The sequence below is a fragment of the Quercus robur genome, chromosome 8, assembly GCF_932294415.1.
Source record: "Quercus robur chromosome 8, dhQueRobu3.1, whole genome shotgun sequence".
Classification (NCBI taxonomy): domain Eukaryota; kingdom Viridiplantae; phylum Streptophyta; class Magnoliopsida; order Fagales; family Fagaceae; genus Quercus; species Quercus robur.
The window spans coordinates 54,779,874-54,796,606 of NC_065541.1; the positions used below are offsets into that span (position 1 = coordinate 54,779,874).

Here is a 16,733-nt window from a genome sequence, read left to right on the forward strand (position 1 = left end):
AGAGCAGATGAAAGGAGGAGGGGAAGAGGAGATGATAATTAAGCATAATTTCAGTCGAGCAAGCAAGCAAACCTTATATGATATGGCTTGTACCTTAATTCAGTTTTCACATCACGTATGTACTTCCATTCTCCAATAGACCATTTGGAGGAACATATGAAATGAGCAACCACCACTTTTATTACTTCCATTGCATTGAAATGAGTTTGAATGAAGGAAATTCTCTAGAATGCTTCTCTAGTTGCATGCAAAAATGCAATACCTTCAAAGCAATTAAAACTTGACTTACTTTGATATCATAACTTACTTAAAAATAAGGGGAAACAAATAAGAACAATTTATTACAATGGAAATCATTTAGAAAATAGTGCAAATATATCCAAATGAGTTGGTATAACATCATTGTCTAAACATTTGGGACTAATCTTCAAAGTCGAGTCAATACATTGAGGAGGATATTCATCAAGGGTTTGTTGTAAATAATATTATGATCAGACATTTGTTCTTAATCTTTGAGAGCTTATTTCTAATAAGCCACCTGAAAATTAAGCGAATCCAAAATATCACCGTAAAAAATAGTCATAGTACCGAATTTGTCAGGAGTTTGATGAAACCTAACACAAAAAATGAACACAATGATTACATAATGGCAAGATAATAGGTTTGTAATTTAGATAATATATAAACCATCAAGAAAATATATTAAAAGGCAACCTTTATAAAGAATAGTCCCTTTCGACTCATCTCTATTCAGTATTAATAGTATTACTACAAACTCATATAATGTATCCTCTCCTGTAATTCCAATTCACATGAAAATTGCTCTAGGTATTATAAGTTCTATTGCAATTTTGTTACAAACCGATTTGGAAGCTGAATTATGATGCCATGCATAACTGGTCAGCAAGTCCACATCAATTCACAACAGAAATGTACTTAATGTCTAGTAGTATAGATTGTTGTGAATTAAGTTCAATGCATAATTAACCATTATTCCTCACTAAAACAACCACAATAAACAGGACCCAAAAATATCTAACCTTGGCAACTGAATCCAATACAATTTACACAAAAAAGTGTAGATAACATTAGATATCCATGCCCATCATTGTAAATTTAGTTCAATATATAATTAATCAAACACCCATTAACCATTATTCCTCACATAAACAAACCCAATAAATTTAAAAAAAAAAAAAAAAACCACATTTATAAATTTTATACCTGGACTATGGCTTGCATAGTACACTCTGCAATGGAGTGCTCTACGGTTTTGGCTTTCAATAGTCTTCCCTTTACTAATCTCACTAACAATTTGCTAAGGTCATTTTATTTTTAAAGCATTTACTAATTTGTTCCAAGCAAGAACTTACAAAAAATGATACACAGAAACAAACCTAAGTAAAAAAAAATTTACAAACCACATAAAAGCTTAAAACACACAAATCTAAAACTTACATGGCAATTTCAAACACCATATCTGCTATTTCAAGGAACCACAATGAATCGCACCAAACTAAAACTTATATGACAATATTACTTAGAGCCGCTTTGAGGTATGTATCATAATTTGTGTGAGGCTATGAAGAAGCATATAAAAAGTTAAAATAAAAGAATATCTCTTATTGTTTCTGTAGATTAAACCCAATTTATCACTACTTTTAACCCCATTCCTTCCCTTTTCTCTTTTGGGTATTACAAAAAGTATTGGAAAATTTTAGCCCACAACATTCTCATAAACTAAACATAATTTCACAAATGATGATTTAAAAAATGGAATATTATACAGGAACTCCTTATATTGCCTAATTGTGCTAAGTGCTAACATATCCTAGATTGTATGATAACTTAAAACAATATATTAAAGCAATCAAAATATAATGCACACACAATGAACATGATAAATCAACTCTAACATTTGTGAAATCACCCAACAGGAAAATCTCATAGATTTGTGTAAAATCAAGTCTTGATAGTCACAAATTTACAATCAATATTGTGGTATCCAAAACCATTGTCGCTGTCCCATATGCTAACACATACAAAACAGTAAGAGCTTCTGTGTCCACATGGTCTTTTCTGCATTAAGTAACATGGTCTTTTCTGCATTAAGTAACATGGTCTTTCATTTTTCATCCTCTCATAACTAACACAATTTAAAATAATGAAAATCTTCTTCAATTTTCATCCAATTATGACTGCTAAGCCTTAATAAATGATTTTGTAAATTATTCAAAGGATTAATTAACACGCAAATATTTTCTATATTAGATACCATATCCATATGCTTAACTTAAATTTAGAAATACCCTTTCCTTGAATAGATCTTATTTATACAATTAAAGTATAATTACTTCAAATTCGTTAAACTACAAAGTACAAAGAGGCCAAACACAAATATGAATAAGGATTTCCTAAACTCTACAGCACAAAATGCAATACCACTTCCAAAATGACAATAAAATGTGACACGCAGGATAGGAATTGAAAAAAAAATTTTAACAAAAAAAAAAAAAAAAAACTGACTTTTCTGAGTTTTCTCTTTTAATATGTATATGTGTCAGAATTTTAAGCGTGATTTTCTCCTAACTTGGCAACACCTCCTCCTATTACCTGTGCTATGCATGGGGTACCCTTCTATTCAAAGAAACCATCTCTAGATAGATACTAAGATTTGAAAATATTTGACCCAATACACATACATATTCCATAAAGTTTCAATTCCTATGAAAATCAAATGCCTTTATCTAAAATCTGAAATTCCCTAGAAGAGAGAGAGAGAGAGAGGATAGATACAGCCAATTTATGGTATATCAATAAATGTCCAATCCCATGCAAACCAAGAAAAGAAGACAAACTGGACTTCAACCAAAAGGTTCTCTCCATTACACTAAGCAGGAAAAGAAATGATAAAAAACAGCTATTCACATGTATTTAATCATGTGCCTTGTGTAGATGATTTACTGAATAGTACTATTTAATAGATGTAGGTGGTCATCTAAATCACTATGTAATGTAATTGATTGGCAAAGATTCCTTCAAACAAATTTGGCAGAAAAGTTGTCCAAGAAATAAGGCAGCATATTCTAGCAAATACAATTGCAAAAAGAGTAACAGAACAAATGAAAAGCTTTGCAGTTCTCCACTGTTCAGAAACTGAAGCAACACTTCAAAAACCAACAAAAGCTTTTTAATTTCTCAAAGCTTTTCTAATCAATCTAATGAATCACAAAGTCAAGCAAAAAACAAAAGTTAGCATCTTGTTATATTTTAATAATTTTCCTCACACTTTTAATAGCAATTAAGAGACTACAAATGCCTACTTTTGGATCAACACAGCAACAATGTAAGAAAAGGGAAAATGGAAAGTTTGAAGGGAGGATTTTCAGGCTTGTCATGATTCTTCTCATAGCAATTAGTTTTTAAAGGATCAAATGTGTTACTCCAACTCAAAGACAGCATAACTTCAAGTTCAATAATATGATGGTCATTTTATTACCAATAAGAACTGCCTTAAACATTAAGAACTTCCAAACAAACTCAATGGTATTGGACATCCTTCGAAATGACCCGTATTTATTATTTAAGAAAACTTGCTAATAAAGTTATTATGATTTATGAAACCACTTGCAATTATGATAGCATCACACAATAAATTTTAAAATTTCAATCATAATTGATAGAAAAGATCACCAAAAAAAAAAAAAAAGCCTACTTAGACAAATTCCAGCAAGGGAATTCCACAGTTGGCTGGAGTTTCAATCGTCCATCTAAAACATACATGGGAAGAAAAATACAATTTTTCTCCCATTTCCATTGAAAAATCAATACATAAAAACTAAAAAAAGAGGGTTAAAAAATTGAACGAATCTCACCTAGATTCTTCAGTTGGGATATGATTCCAATATCTTCAATCACCTATCCCGGTGATTGGTAACCCTTTTGAAGCAATGGACAAACAAACACCACCCATTCTTTTATGCAGCCAAACTCTCTGCATAAAGCCAATTTTTCAACAAATCCATCAGAAACAGATCCATATCAAGAAAATCATATAATATGAATAATCCAAACAGGAAATAAGCCAGAGAGCCATATCAGGGAGGTACCAAAACTTTATTACAACAAAACCAAATCATTTTATTCCCCTCTCAATTAATTAAAATAAAGTCTAAGATTCCTAAATTAAAATTTATTTTCTACCCCTCATTTTCTCAAAACCTAATAAACTAAAACCCCATCACAGGGCCGTATTTATTTCCTAATAAATGAAAACCCCATCACAACCAATCAAAAACCATATCTAAAAACTCAAAACTTTTAATTTTCACACACTTTCTCAGCACCCAAACAGAAGACAAACTCACACACACAGATAGAGAGAGCAATACCTTAGTACAATCATCAAATACTTTCCGAAGAAGAACTTCATAATTCGAGGGCAACTTCAATTCCTAGAATCAAAGACCCCAGAAAGGAAAAAAAAAAAGAAAAAAAAACTATGAACGTAGATATTAGAAAACAGGGAAAGGCTTAGTGATTTCTGTAATCGAAAATAGGAAAAAAAATATTGAAAACTTGAGAAACCAAACATTTTCATGGAGAACCCAAAAACCCAGAACAAAAAAGAATCAAAACCAAGATGAAAAGACAAAACTAAAATCAATTTTTTTTTGGTAATTTCTGTAAGTTATAAAAAAGAAAAAGAAGAAGAAGAAAAAAAAAAAAAAAAGACCTATCCTATCAAAGAATTTTTTTAAAAAATATCAAATTTCATACCTAAATGTTATAAAAAAAAAAAAAATCATACCTAAATCTAAAAAGGGGGAAAGAATGTACCGGCGTCAGTTCTGTTATAAAAAAAAAAAAAAAAAAAATCATACCTAAATCTAAAATGGGGGAAAGAATGTACCGGCGCCAGTTCTGATAATATGATGGTGGCAGCGACATTCACGAACACTATCTCTTTAACCCACTCAAATCTCAATCATTCTGTGTTTTAAAAACCTGAAACAAAAACAAATCAAATCTAAACCTATCCAACAGGAAAACTCAAATAAAAGTAGCCATTGATACCGAGAGATTCTTTTGAAATTCCATAGCATTCATTGAAGAAGAGGGGAGCTGTATATTGAAGGAGAGAAAGGATTTTGGGTTTTGATTATTGTAGAAGGGGAGGTGAACCTAAAAATACGCGGGGTGTGATTATTGTGGAAGAGCAGAATGTTTTATTCAGCCAAAAAAAAAAAAAAGGAGCACAACGTTTTTTTAAATGAAAGTGAGCGTAATTACAACTGATCTCACTTAAATTTAGACAGATGGAGGAAAATTAGACTTGAAAGTCAGTTTGTTGGTGGTGCTAGCCTGAGATGTCTCTCTATCTTCCCCAACATGAGATGTTTTTGTTTTTCATTCCTCTCCAAATGGTAGAAAAAAATGGCAAAATGATTGGTTTTTTTTTTCTTTGGGTATGAAAGAAGGGAAGGGGAAAAAAACCTTGAGATCATTAGGTGAATAATCATTCTAGCATGAAAACATACCATGTCCTGAATCTCTGCATTTTAAACAAATTTTCAAACTTAAAGAGCCACCCTTGTACTTTTCAGGACAGTCTTTTGCTCGGTGGCCACTTTTTTTTGCAGATAAAGCAATCTTGTCCCTGAAAAAGAACCAAGCAATAAATCAAACACCCAGATATGGATGATGATCAGAATCAAAGGCCCATCATAAATAGATAAATGCACAGATGCACATAAGCACCCACAAACACATATGCACGAGCTAGTGTGCACATTACATGTATGTATGTGCAAAACATATATACAACTTAGGATAAATATAACAACAATTAGTAGCGCAGGAAATAAGTCCTACAATAAATAATAATATAAATTCAATATTCATTCAATGAACCTTTGAGCATTGCTTTGCATTGTGCTCCAAACTCCCACAAACAAAGCAAGGTTTCTTCCGCTTAGCTGCTGTACAATTTGCTACTATATGACCTTCACCACAATTAAAGCATGCTCCCCAACCGCTATCTGGGGGATCAAAATACCTTGGCCCCCGCTGAGAGAATGGAAATCATAGAGATACCAAACTAAGCCTTTCAATAGGAATTGTATTTTCAAAATTGGCATTTGAGAGCAAATATTTGAACTCACAAGAAGCTTCCGAAACACAATGTTGTTGGTTATTTCAACAGCATTTAGATCAACAGGCTCAACCCTATTTGAGGCTTCCACTGTCTCCTCCTCCTCTTTATCGTTCACAACAACAACCTAAGGCAATATAAGTTTCCAAAACAGTCATATACAAAAATTCTCATGACCCACCAAGTAAGCCAAAAGTCCATTTTTACTCAATTGTCGAAATGGGGAAACTAATATCCGCATATCCAATATAGAAATATCAAAATTTTAAAATATATATATATATATATACAAATAAAAAAGACAAAACTTGGGTACAATTCCTTAAATGCTATACATTAAGTTCTTGATTATATTCAAATCTAATGAAGTACAAATATTGCTATCTTTTCCAAAGACAATTAAATTCAAAAGTAATGCTACAGTCACAAACTATTTTACTATATTTTTACAAACTATGGATGTGGCAAATTCTTACTGGTTCTCATCTGCCCACCATTATCATCACTTTTTTGCTTACCAATAACCACCATTCACCGCATTAGCAGTGTGTAAAAAAAATTGTAAAATAGTCCATGGTTTTAGCATTTTTCTAAATTCAATACAGCTATGTGTTTGAATTTAATTGGCCGGGAACATAATGTTGTGAACCTATAAACAGAGAAAGAAACAACTAAACTATTGTGTAAATCTAGAATCTAAAACAAAATGGAAGAGCATGCAAGTCTTACTAAAGTTATCAGCTACACAATTGTATTCAAATGTAATTCAGTTACAAATTATAGCTGAAGGCAATCAACTAACTAATGTAGAGTGCTGGTCAATAAGTTATAATTCTGTTTGTGATAAACTTCAGTCATTTTATTCTATATTTTTTTCCTTCTTCTCGACACATTGCAAAAAAGAATTTTGATAAAATAGTATTGGACCAAATAAATCTAGAGATTTTCCTTTTTCTGCTAAACAAATAAATTGTGAAAGTTCACAACTTTTTCACCATGGCTCATCTGGTTGTCAAGGAAATTCAAACCTCAGAAGTAGTATTGACTATATCCATTAGCATTATAGCTATAGCACAGAAACAAAGGTACCTTGTTGTCAATCATGTTGCACTTCTTTAAAATGAGGAAAATGACTTACATTTTTATCTACGTGATGCAAATTTCCAAAATTAGGCTAACTACCTCATTAAGGAATCACCTTCATGACATGGAAATGCTACAATCTAATGAATGCTGCCTCAAATGACTATAATGCCTAAGTTCACATTAAACTCAACTCAGTCAGGCCTAAGTGTTTGGTTCTCTATTCTCATACATTGATCATGTAAGTTCCCACCAATTGTATATCATTCAAAAAAATGGTGACATATGCTACTTTCATCATGGAATCATGGAACAAATTGGTTTTGTTTAGTAAATTATTTGCTTCATGTGTCATATTGGTTTCGTGACCTTTAAATCGCATATTCATCTTCCCATCAATTCCTGAAGTCATAAGTCATTGACCCAAATCAAATTCCAGACTCCCTACCACCACGGGTTAGCCACCAAAAAGTGAGACAATTTGTGAAAATTCCATAATCGTCAATTGAACAAAGTTCAAGTATTTAATACAGCGCATCTAAACAAATGGGCATAATGTTCCAAAACAGCTTCCCCATCTTACATATACAGTGTAATTTGTTATACTATACAATCTATATAATGACAAACCATAATAATTGTTAGAGATATATATTAGACATATTAGCCCAATGTAATAGGCCCAAGCCCAGTCCTGCTTGTACTAGTAGTCTAGGGTTTAGTCGCCTATATATACTCATGTTATGACTCATTGTAACACAAGTTATTGTACTACACTCTTATACACAATAAAAATGTAGCCCTTAAGGGATTCCTCCGTAGATGTAAGCCGTCAAGGCTGAACCACGTAACTCTCGTGTTCTTAATGTTCCTATTATATGCTTCCCCTTCCGCATCCACTCTAGCATACACAACATGATATAACACATCACGTTGCTAATATTCATCTCAATGCTAATATTTAACAATAATAGATAAGCTCTATGTAGAGATGATCGCGCAACCAGATTACTAACTCTTTGCAGTGAGCAACTGTGGTGCATAATGGCTTCTCCACCAATACATGATGGGGTTTCGGGTGGTTGATGATATCCATAAGAATCTCATAATGGGTCATGTTTGGTGTTGACACAACCAGTACATCACAGAGACCACTGTCCAATAGCTCCCAGTGCCCCGAAAAAACCTTCATAACTTTTAAAGGTCATTAAAACCTCTATTAAGGCATTAATTCTTAAATTAGTGTGCAGGATAAGACCCCTAAAGAATAAAATATACTCATTAGGACTTGAATGTTTTGTAATTATATGAGTAGAACTATCACATTTAAAATCCCAAAGTTCATGTGCCCATCATTGATCCAATTAATTTTTTTTTGAGAAAGCATTGATCCAATTAATTAAACAACAATACTGTGAATAAAAATACAAAATTGAATATACCCAAAAAAAAAATTCCCATCTAATTTTATATGAAATCGAATGCAACGCAACAGTTCCTTTAGTGGCCAATTAAAGGATTGAGCTAATTGCAGGGCAAGGTCTTGGGAAGGGACATGGGGGTCAGCTATAGCAAAAACAGCTACGCCTTCGGTGCGAAGATGATGGAGATTGATGAGGTGTTCTCTGCCCATCATTCCCACACCTATGATCCCGTACTTCACTGTGCTGCTTATAGCTACAGCTGCAGCCATGGTTGATAGTTGACTTGAGATTCTCACACCCTCTTACACTTTATGTATGCGTTAGTTTTGCCTCAGATATAAAGTTAGGTGACTGTTGCATTCTATTTTCTAGTGGCTGGTTTGGCTGTTATTTAACAATGGAGTCTCTTCCTTTTTTTCACGAGTAAAAAGAACCAATGGACGACAGCGTCGGGAACCAACTTGGCAACGCACATCAACAGCGCCTTCTCGACGATCTTTAGGCTCAAATCTTCGTTCGCCGCTTTGTCGTCGTCGTCATCACTGCTCAGTACCAAGAAGGAATTCGACGGCTTGGCAGAGCCGCTGGGTTCTGCTTCATCTAACATAGTGGCAAGAGGCTGGGTTGAAGATGGGAGATGGTCTAACATGGTGGTAGTCCTTAATCTCTCCTTCATAGTGCCTTATGACTCTCTCCCTCCCCTGTCTCTTGTGAAATCAGTGAATTCATTGAGTATAAAAATAGCCTCTTTGATTTTCATATTTGGTTGCAAAATCAAGAAAAAACTTAATTAACAAAATAACTCACTTGACCCTATACATAGAAGTGGTTTTAATGAATAATGAGAATGGGTTCACGTACATTTAGCTGCATGGAGCAAAATTCAACTTCAATTATAGATTTTAATTGAATAATTGGAAGGATAATTATGAACTGATTGCCACATAGATGTAGACACATGGCACAAAATTAGAGTTCTAATTTGGAATTGTAATTTGAGTTTCACTCTGCTTCATCTATTATTATATATATAGATTATTATTATTATTATTATAGATTTTGCAAGTATGGATGATATAAGAAGAAAATGTAATACAATGGTGGATTTGTCAAAATTCACCTCCAATAAAGAGAGATTGAATAAGGCCATAGCCTTAGACTATAACCAATTTTGTAACTAAATTTTTTTCAATCTATGACGTCCGCTTCTGATGATTATACTCTTTATCATTAGACCAAGATACCAATCAGTTTTTAGTGTAGCGGAGATTGAACTCTAGATCTCTTATTCACTACTAGAAACTTTACTAGTTGAGCTAACTAAAACTAACTATTAATTAATGATGTATTTAATCCTTTACAGTATCAATAAGATCTCACTTTTTTTTTTTTTTCTTTTTTTCCCTTTTTTGCTTACAACAAATAGGTTGGAGGAATTGAATCCACTTATACTCAATAGAAAAATTGGACGATGACATAAGAGTCAGCAGACTTTTGACCATTTCTCGTAATTTTCCTTCAACTTCGTTTTTCAATATAAACTTTTCCTTGAAAAAGATCAATAAGGTCTCCTTCTCTTTTTTTCTGTTCAAAAAGTCAATCATCTATAATAAATCATTTTATGTTATTTATTATTTTACACTGACAATATTCACATTCCTTTTACACTAATTATATAAAATATGAATATTTATAAAAAATAAGAATATTGGTGGCCACATTTTATACATGTTGTGAAAGGAGTGTATTGCTAGCGTAGACAATCAAATTTTATACCACAATTATGAGTAACTAGTAAGTTACTCGTGCAATGCATGGATAATGTTGTATATGGATTATATATAGCATAATTGTGATAGAACTTTATTTGTAATGAGTTCATCATAAAAAGTAACAATTATAAATTTCATACGCATATCTATTATAATTATTTACTTGAAGGAATGAGAAAAAAAAAAACTTTGGAGGAAATTTATAGAATAAATTAAAGTTGATATAGAATGTGTCTTTCTCGTTCTCCTTAATTCTACAACAAAATACACATTCCAAACACGCAAATCAATCACATAATTTTCAAAACCCACAAATTCACAACATCTGGCCTTAACATTAGAATTGTAATTGGCGTTGTCACTCAAATATAAAATGCAAACCCTCCTTCCTTGGTTGTAGTCAACTCATATAGGTTAAAATTAGATGAAACAATAGTGTTATAGCTAGGTAGGTGTCATAAAAAAATTGAAGGTAATTGGCATAATTTTTTGTCTCTATGTATTTGACATGGAATGACATGAAGGGTTATGGGTGGGTATATATAAAGGGGTAGAAGTGCAAGTGGTGAAAATTTGTGAATTAAAATGCAAATAGTTTTGTGTGTATGTGTGAGGGATGAAAAATCTTTATACATTGAACCAAATGACATAAAGAATATTTATTTTTTAATTAGAAAATTCTTGAAATATTGAACCAAATGAAATAAAAAGTCAATATTTAATTTGTTCTTATCTCTATTATGGCACTTGAAAATATTTCAATTCTCTTTGTATAAAATGCGCCACTTGGCAGAGTCTCGTGCTTTCTCACATGAGTTCTTTACTTTTATATATATATATATATATGGACGGAGGCATGACTTGTAGTTAGGGAGGGCGACTTTGTTGCAGGTTATTTGAGGTGGATTAGTCACTGAGGTTTTTTTTTTTTTTTTTTTTTTTTTTTTTTTTTTTTTTTTTTTGGTGACTTTAATGCGTGTTGTTGAGTAAGGACTATTATTTTGTTTGAAATTTTTAAAAGGCCGGGTTGTTTGTTTTATATAAAACTAGTCGCTAACCCGTGCGATGCACGGGAAAACTATTAGAAAATAATAAAGCATGCATATATTAAAAGACAATTTAAGTTCATGTGTGCTTGCAAGGGATACATACCTAAATAGTTCTTGCGGTAGAAATAAAAGTCTTATTTTTAAGATAAAGAACTAATGTAAACAAACTAACCTTACATAAAACAAATTAAAAAAAAAAAAAATCATAAAACTGATGTCACGGGAAATTCAGCCACATAGTAGTAATATATAAATCTCTTAAAACCTAAACCTAAACCTAAACCTAAACGTAAGGACTAAATATTTATGCGCCTTCTCTTGCTTTTCTGATGTATTTGGTTAAAAACATAAAACTGATGTCACGGGAAATTCAGCCACATAGTAGTAATATATAAATCTCTTAAAACCTAAACCTAAACTAAACCTAAACGTAAGGACTAAATATATAAACAAACTAACCTTACAAAAGCTGAACTTTATAAGCTAAAATCTATACCATGAGTTGTAGATCTTGAATGCTATACCGTGCGTTTAAGGCTTCCTACATCTGGAGAGAGAGAGAGTTTGCAGAAACCAAAGAAAATCTCTCTATAGCTTAAGAAACACAATATACTAAAATCAAAGAGATAAAATTTTCAGAGGACAAAATATTATAGATAATTTAAAAGAATTTTGGTTTAATTCTTGAACACCGCAACTCCATAAAATTTATACTAATAATAATATTTTATGATAGCGACAAAACTAACCTTACAAAAGCTGAACTTTATAAGCTAAAATCTATACCGTGCATTGTAAATTTTGAATGCTTTAGGGCTTCATACGTCTGGAGAGAGAGAGTTTGCAGAAACCATGACTTTATATTTCTTAACTTGAGAGGGGGGGTAAGGTTGTTAGGGTTTTGTAGATCTTGAATGCTTTAGGGCTTCCTACGTCTGGAGAGAGAGAAAGTTTGCAGAAACCGTGGCTTTATATTTCCTAACTTGAGAAAGGGATAAGGTTGCTAGGGTTTTGAGGAGTTATAATTTTTATTTATTTTTTATTTTTTAAATAAAATTGGTTGATTAGACTTAATTTTTTTTTTTAATTTCACTATTGGTAATTTTTGTTGTTGGGCTAATTTTTTTGGGCTTATATATATTTTTTTAATTTTTAATTTTAAATTTATAGATTTTTTATGGTCTTTGAAAAGAAGAAAATGCTAGAGCTACAATTTTTTTTAATATAAATTACTGATGTGGTGAGTAGTTATTGGTAAGTAAAAAAGTGGTATAAGTGGTGGGTTTAGATGCGAACTAATAAGAATTTGTCATCTCAGGAATTTGTAAAAATATTGTAGAAAAATTTGTGACTATAACATCACTCTTAAAAGAATTAAAGAGGCAAAGTGTAATTTTATAGAACAAAATTGCTAAAATTAATACCTAGTATATATTCTAATATTCTTTTAAAAAAAATTGGGGGGGCCATTGCCCCCAAATCAAAGGCTCTCTCTCTCTCTCTATATATATATATATGACGTTCACTCATGATAATAATTACTGTTATCATCAACCAATCCATTTTTAATGTAATTGAAATTCAAATCCCAAATTTATTGTTGGATAGTGAGAAACTTTATTAGTCGAACAATTTAAAAATCAATATATGTCTTAACAAGTCAATTTTCAATACTTTTAAGTTATTCCATCATGCCACATTTATAATAAAAAAAAAAAAGGAAAAAGAAAAAAAAAGAAAAAAAAAGAAGAGGTTACTCCATCATGCACTAATGATTGAACTTTGGAATATATATATATATATATATATATATATATATATATATATATAAAACTAGTCGCTAACCTGCGCGCATTACATAAATGTGAAACATATATAACATATGCAAAATCATCTTGATTTATTTTTCTTCTTCTATTGAATGCATTTTTCATTTGTAGTTTAAGATGTTACTTTAAGTCTAAATATATTCCAATCAAATAATGGTGTCTTGTGCTAATCCAAAATAAAATTAATTTTGCCAAATTCAACATAAGCTTCTATTTGGCAAATCCCAATAGCTGAGCAAAATAAAATTGGCAAGATCTCATTTCTTAATTCCTTAACCTTCTTGAACTTCCACACTAACCAAGCAAAGAGGAAAAAAAAGAAATCTGAAATTTAGGTATATGGACCATCTAACTAAATTAGGTGCAGTTTTAAAAAATAATTGACTTCAATTTTGAATAACATCCCATCAACCAAACAAAGAAAAAAGAGTAGAGTAATAATATTATTATCTAAAAGAGTTGAAAGAAAGGCATGTGAAATTTGAGATCTCATTTTTTTTTTGATAAAAAAAAAAAAATGGAATGCATGAGACTCCAATCTACCAAATTACCAATCAGCAACACAAAAATACACTCACACTGCTAATTCAAAAACTTTCATCCCACCAAATCAAGACATCTAATCCTCAACTTTCATACATTGCCAAGTCTACCTTAGGCTTGAACTCAAAATGATTTAATTTGATAGAGTGTTGCATATAATTAAATTTGTTTGTCTCAATATGCAATAGCACTTAATTGATGCAACCTTAATGCAGCAGTAGCTCTTGAACAATGCAGTCCAGTATGACATACTTGTTACCAAGTAATATTCCCTCTTGGCCTCCCCTGCTTGACGTTCTGTTCAGCCTCTTCTGCAAGCTTCTCCCTAATGAGCTTTTTGTGTGCCAACAACACCAAACCCTACAGAGATGGAAATTTTTTTTTTATATAAATCCAAGATATCAAAACCTTAAAAAAAGAAACATATGGAGACCTTTTTTGGATCTTAAATAACAAAATTTTAAAATACAACCCTAGGTCCATGCATTTACAACAAAAGTAGCAAAAGTTACAATGAACAATATGTCAAGCACAAATTATTCTCATATAGACACAAATCTTACGCTAACACATCACTCTGCACATCCCCATCATTTCTTTTGCAAGCCCATACACAACCTCCTTCATTCTTCAGAGTATAAGGAACCATGTCATCAAAGTACATAAACTAATAAGGATGGTACTTCTTAAAATGAAGTTGTTTAATGAAATCTATTTTGAATTAAATAATTAAAATAATATTTTTTTTTGAGAAAGTAAAATAATAACAAATGATTGAAAAAGATAACAACTTTGTAAAAAAAAATTCAAACTCAAACTTTTGCACTCACCAATGGCCATCAAATCATTACGTTTTGGCTCAGCATGTAACACCTTTATCGAGCACTGTCTTTGTGAAAAACTCAAACCATGAGTTTGAGGTTGAGGCCAATCTAATAATAGTCTAAATAAACCGCTTTGGGAATCAGAGAACACCAAACAAATAAACAAAATCAATCATTATTAGAACAATTAAACAACCAAAAAGAGGTATCAATTTCATTTAAATGAATAAACAACCTTTGAAATTACAGTAGATGAAGAAGAATAAGTCTAAATCAAAACCTTAATTAAAACAAAATCTAACTCAATCACCTAATTCAAAACCAATTGATCAGAATACCAAAAAAACTAAATCCTATTAAACCTCCAAATTTAAAATGAAATTTTACTTTTTAAGCCTCTGTATATTTGGATAAAGATTTAGTTTTTCAAACATGGAAAACCCATAGCTTGTCTAAAATTGTCTTATGGGTAACATCTAATATAACAAAATAGTAACTAACTAACATTGACACCCAAAAATTTACAATAGATTTAAAACCTTATTCAAAAGTTTTGAATTAAAATAACACAATTTGAAGAGATCAGTACCCCAAAGTGCTCCACGGTTTCACTTCCACTAACAAATAAAGATAACAGCACACATAAATACGCTTAACTATTTTCTTATTTCAATTGACAACATGTGTACATAGTTACTCGTAGGCCCTTTGTCGAACACCTAACAGATATGGCCAAGAAATAGAACTTAGTTGATGTATAGGTGCTAAAACAGAGGAACTTAAAAAAAAAATTAGAATAATGTAATCTAGAAATTAAAAACTTATTGACAGAAAATTGATATACCACCAATTTTAGGCCTCAGCCAGAAAATCCAATTTATATTTAATACATACAACAAAAGAATTGGGCATGAGGATAACCTTATTGCAACCCATGAACACCATTGTTAGTCTGTTACCCTACCTAGCAAATCCGTCCTCCTTGACGGTCATCACAATCTTCTTCAACACAAATTTCCACCTTAAATCGCCAAAACCTAAAGCCAAAAAAAAAAAAAAAAAAAAAAAAAAAAAAAAAAAAAAAACCAATTTTGTTTCAAAACCGAGATGGAAAAATAAATAACACAAATTTCCACCTTAAATCTCTAGAACCTAAAGCGCACACACACACACACACAAAAAAAAAAAAAAAAAAAAAAAAAAAAAAAAAAAAAAAAACCCCTTTTTTTAATGCCGGCAAACCAAAGGCCAACCATTCAGCCAAAGAACAGTATATTGGAAGTAATAACTGGGCAAGTAGGTTTTCAATTGAAGAGCAAATCAGAATTCTTACTTTGGGTTTGGACTTCCTCTACAGAGGAGGCTAGCTTCAGTTGCAATTGACGGCCAAAACCCAGCACACCTGAGGGTTAGGAAGTGAAATCCCTAAAATGATAGAAAAACCTAATTAAAGACAAAATCCCTAAATTGACAAAAAAACCTAATTAAAGACAATAGGAAAAGATATTATTCATAGATTAATTGAGAAATACCGAGAGAGAATGGTCTGATACGAAGAAGGGGTTTGGCCGACCTGTATCTGCGATTGGAGTGAATCACTTCAGAGGCGTTTTGGACGACGGTGAAGGGGAGCGGAATCAGGTTTTGTTGGAGCTAATATGGGTCTGGGTTTTGGATGATGGAGAAGCGGTTTGGCCATGGGGTGTATTTTGCACGAAGGAGAAGGTTTGACCATGGTGTGTGTTTTGGACGACAGAGAAGTGGAACGGGAAGGATTAGGGGAACAGGAGAAATAGAAAATCAGAGTATAGTTTTTTGTATTATTGGGTTTTATGTATTATCGGGTTTTAGAAGAAAAAAAAAATCATATATATTTTTTTTAAGTAATGCTGACGTGGAAAATTGTGGGAGTTTCAAAAGTTTCGGTTATATATATATATATATATATATATATATATATATAGATTAGTACTAATTGGTCCTTCGAAATATGAAAGAGCCATATTCATTTTGACACTTTGTAAAAAACTCTTTAGGTCTTGTTGATCCTTTTTG

The 16,733-nt window shown here is 31.7% G+C and overlaps 3 long non-coding RNA genes across 4 annotated transcripts; all 3 read right to left on the minus strand.

Moving 5' to 3' along the window:
* Positions 1–314: 314 nt before the first annotated feature.
* On the minus strand, positions 315–4,507 carry LOC126697085 (uncharacterized). Its single transcript, XR_007646145.1, has 3 exons — positions 4,392–4,507; positions 3,876–3,994; positions 315–614 (listed from the first exon to the last, which is right to left on the minus strand). It is a non-coding gene; the product is annotated as an uncharacterized LOC126697085 (long non-coding RNA).
* Positions 4,508–5,244: 737 nt separating this feature from the next.
* LOC126697086 (uncharacterized) lies at positions 5,245–6,381 on the minus strand. Its single transcript, XR_007646146.1, has 3 exons — positions 6,165–6,381; positions 5,914–6,069; positions 5,245–5,659 (listed from the first exon to the last, which is right to left on the minus strand). It is a non-coding gene; the product is annotated as an uncharacterized LOC126697086 (long non-coding RNA).
* Positions 6,382–13,849: 7,468 nt separating this feature from the next.
* LOC126697087 (uncharacterized) lies at positions 13,850–16,512 on the minus strand. Of its 2 annotated transcripts, none has more exons than XR_007646148.1 (5): positions 16,252–16,512; positions 16,012–16,103; positions 15,600–15,715; positions 14,685–14,809; positions 13,850–14,214 (listed from the first exon to the last, which is right to left on the minus strand). It is a non-coding gene; the product is annotated as an uncharacterized LOC126697087 (long non-coding RNA). The 2 variants fall into 2 exon arrangements; XR_007646147.1 differs by having other exon boundaries at positions 16,211–16,511.
* Between the last annotated feature and the right edge of the window lie 221 nt (positions 16,513–16,733).